Source organism: Laetiporus sulphureus (assembly GCF_001632365.1).
Source record: "Laetiporus sulphureus 93-53 unplaced genomic scaffold LAESUscaffold_79, whole genome shotgun sequence".
Classification (NCBI taxonomy): domain Eukaryota; kingdom Fungi; phylum Basidiomycota; class Agaricomycetes; order Polyporales; family Laetiporaceae; genus Laetiporus; species Laetiporus sulphureus.
Genome location: NW_024468588.1, coordinates 86,729 through 91,068, shown reverse-complemented (window position 1 = coordinate 91,068; position 4,340 = coordinate 86,729).

The following is a 4,340-nucleotide window of genomic DNA, read 5'->3' as shown; positions in this document are numbered from 1 at the left end:
GGATGTCCGGAAGTAGAACAATAAGTGGGAAGATCGATGGTTGCCGCAGTAATGCGTGTGCACATCGTGCCTATCTTGGTTTCCCTTTTGTTCTCTGGTGTGAACATCGTGCCTATCTAGGCTTCTGGCTAAACTAATAGGAAGCGGAAGGCCGATATATAACAATAGTCCTTGTTCTCTTTGTTCTCAAATGGGTGCCTCTATTGTGTCCTGGAATAGACAGGTCCGACCGTATCATCCACGGGTCTGGATCATAACATGTGATGTGGACTATCACCTGATCTCTACGTGTCGCATCTGTGGCTGAGTGGCATGCGATATTGGTGAAGCACGTGATCTGTGGCATGAGCAAAGTCACGTGCAGACTTTGTGGCAAAAATCTGTGACACTACCCCCCTCTCAAGGCTCATTGTCCTGAGGAGCCAAAACCTTTATTTCCCCTTCTAGTTGCTCGCAACGGTTGGTAACTTCGGGAGGGAAGCCCTTCGGCATAATATTCGAAGATTATTTGGGCTATCCTGTCTCCCGGTTTAACCGAAAATACGAAATCTGTTGTATTGATCAGTACGACCTTGAGTTCTCCGGTGTAATCTGGGTCCACGACTCCTGCGCCCACATCAATTCCTCGTGCAGCCAGTCTGCTGCATGGAGCTATTCGTGTATAGGTGTGTTTTGGAGGGTCAATTGCGACTCCCGTTCCTACCACAGCTCGTGAATGTGGAGGGATTTCATGCGTTTCTGCTGCGTAAATATCCCATCCTGCTGCTTCATTTGAGGATTTCTTCAGTGATTTGGTGAGGTCTGTCATTTTATGGTATAGGAAGAACTCATCCAGATGGTCGAACATGTTGATTCTGTGTGTGGAGATTGGTGCAACTTCATATGAGGATAATTCGAAGCATTTTCCATCAAAAGTGACGACCCTGATTGGTGCTTTGGCGGCATCTGGGTGTTGCTGGTGGAATTCTTGAAGAAGCTCGTCGGCATTGATAAAATTTGTTCGGGGTTCCCATGTATTGTCAGAATGGTCATAGCCTTTCCATTTGATGAGGTATTGGACCCTTCCCCTTACAACTTTCAAGTCTAGTATTTCCTCAACTTCGAATTCTGGTTCTCCTTCGATTTCTATGGCTGGGGGCTTTGGGGGTTCACGGTTTGTGACCGTGTCTTGGTGGTACATGATCAACTTGCTAGCATGGAAGACTGGGTGGACCTTCATTTGCTTAGGCAGTTCCAGTTTAAATGTGACTGGGCCTAGCTTCTGAAGTACTTTGTAAGGTCCGAAGTTTTGTGTGCCTAGCTTCGCGGACTTGACTTTTACTCTGAGATCCTTTCCCTTGAGTAAAACCGGATCTCCGACTTTGAATGGGACTTCTTCCTTTTTCTCATCGAAGTACCATTTCATTCGTGAAGCTGAAACTTCCAATGCTGCCTTTGCCTGTTCTTGTGCCTCAGATCGGTGGGCGAATAGATGTTCCAATGAGGGATGATGTATTGATTCGTGTACGTCTGGTGCCATTTTTGGATGTCGGCCATATTCGACAAAGAATGGGGAAAGTGTGGTGGATTCATGGGTCTGGTTGTTGTATGAAAATTCTGCTGTCGGCAGGTAATAGACCCAATCGTTCTGTCTGTGGTTACAGTACATTCGTAGATACTGTTCCAACACCTGGTTAACCCTTTCTGTCTGACCGTCTGTCTGGGGGTAATATGTGGTAGACATTGTTGACTTTATACCGAGTTTCTGGCAGAACTCCTGGAATAGTTTGCTCGCAAATTGAGTACCTCTGTCTGAGATAATTTGGCGCGGCAATCCGTGGAGTTTGAAGACTTCATTATAGAATACGTTAGCGACTTGCGACGATGTGACTGTATCATCCGTTGCATAAAAGTGCGCTCGCTTCGTAAGTCTGTCTACGATGACAAGTATTGCCATCTTCTTCTCTCCCCTAAAGTCCGTGGCTGGAGGAAGTTGTGTGATGAGATCTACTGTGATGATCTCCCAGGGTCCTCCTGGTACCTCATTTGATTGTAGTAGTCCGTATGGTTTTCTCTTGAGTACTTGTTGCATTGACAACTGTCGCAACCTTGCACGTATTGTTTAACCATTACAGACATTTCTGGCCACCAATAGTTCCGAGTAATAAGCTCCAACGTCTTGAACCTGCCGGGGTGTCCGGCTGGTAAGGTGTCGTGATGGAGTTTTATTAGGTCAAGGCGTAGCTGTTGATTCTTGGGGACATAAACCTTTCCACGATGGAGCAGCAGTCCGTGCGCAAAGTTCCATTCTGCGAGGTTTTTCCCAAATTCGCGCTGTCCTGTAGTCAAAAGCGCACGATAATTCTTGGTCATTGTGTCATCTGTGAGTGCCTTCTTGATCCTTTCCAGTAGTTGAGCATCATCAACTCCAGATGCATGAGCGGGTCGAATCGCATTGATAGCGAAAAATTCAGGTTTTAACAGCATTTGGTTCGAATTGTCGCTGTCTACCCCCCTCTCATGGTCTGGCCTCCTGGACAGAGGATCGGCATGAAGCATTGTCTTTCCAGGTCGGTGACTGAGAATGAAATTAAATCTGGTGAGGAATAATGACCAGCGTGCTTGGCGCTGGGATAATTTCTGTGCCTGACAGAAGTATGTAAAGTTGAGATGGTCCGACCAAATCTCAATGGGTTCTGGATGTCCTTCTAAATAGTGCTGGTATTCTTTGAGTGCCCGAATAATAGCAAGCATCTCCTTGTCGTAAATCTCGTAGTTCTGCTCATGTTCGTTGAGTGACTTAGAGTAGTATGCGACTGGATGCCATAGCTTGTCCTCCCCTAGTTGTTCGAGTACTGCACCAGTTGCATAGTCTGAAGAGTCTGTTTCTAGACGGTATGGTGCAGTGTCGTTAGAGAGTTGTAAGATCGGGGCTGAGGTGAATGCCATTTTGAGTGCACTGAAGGCTTGGTCTTGCTCTTCCTTCCATTGCCAGGGCACGTCCTTACAGGTGAGAAGTGTTAAAGGTCATGCGAGTTTTGCAAAGTCCTTTATAAATCGCCTGTAAAAATTCGCGAATCCTAAAAAGGCCTGTACTTGTTTGACCTTTGTGAGTGCTGGCCAGCCAAGGATGCCTTCAATTTTAGCAGGGTCCATCTGTACTGAGTTCTTGCTGATGATCATGCCAAGATACTCGATTGAGAACTGTTCAAAAAAGCATTTCTTCAGTTTGGCATATAAGTCATTGTCCCGGAGGTGCTGTAGAACTGCTTTTACTAGTCGTCGGTGTTCGTCGAGATTGTCCGTAAATATGAGGATGTCGTCTAGGTAGACTACCACCTTTCCAGTGCGAATCAAGTCTTCGAGGACCATATTCATCATTGTTTGGAAGGTGCTAGGAGCATTGCAGAAACCGAAGTACATTACGGTGGGTTTGAAGAGGCCACGATGTGTAATGAAGGTGGCTTTCTCTTCATCTCCTTCCCTAATCCTTATGTTGTTGAACCCCCATCTCAGATCAAGCTTCGTAAATATACTAGCATGTGAGAGCCTGTCGATGAGGTCTGAAATGTGTGGGATTGGGAACTTGTTCTTTTTTGTGACTGCGTTGAGGTTCCTGTAATCTTGTACGAGCCTCAGTGATCCGTCTTTCTTCTTGACGAAGAAGACGGGTGCTGCAGTTGGACTCCTTGATCTCTTGATGTAACCTTTGGCCAACTCTTGGTCTATCCACGTGTCGAGCGAATTTCTTTCCTGTAGGTTCATAGGATATAACTTTGCCGGGCGTGGTAACGATGCCTCTGGAACAAGTTCGATTGGATGATCGTAGGGCTTTCTTGTGGGCATTCGTTCTGACTGCTTCTTGGAGAACACATCGCCATACTCGTGGAAGTGTTTGGGGACATAGGCTGACCAGTAGTCTTTGTCCTGTTCTCCTTTTTGCGGCACTCTATCCTGATTCCTCTTGGTGTCAAGACCCATAATGAGTGATGCTACGGCTTGTGCATCAGGGTCTTCTGATAATGACACCCATCTAATGAAGCTGTCCATGTCGTTCCAGTTGTCACCTAACTCCTGGGAACTGATGAACTCCATCAGGTTTTTGATGTGGGGGATGTTTGTGTCTTCCAGGTCCTCCTCCTGGATTGCTACCTGTGAGGGTGTGCATCTTTGTGGGCACCGGGTGAAATCGACTGTGAGTTTTCCCCAATCCACTTCTGGATTATGCTCCTTGAGGAAACTCATGCCTAGTATAACGTCTTTATGTCCTATATCAGTGACCAAAAGGCTTTGCTTGCTTGTATGGTTTCTGATGGTTATACTTAGAAGAACCCTTTTCTTAATGGTTCCACCCTTGTTGT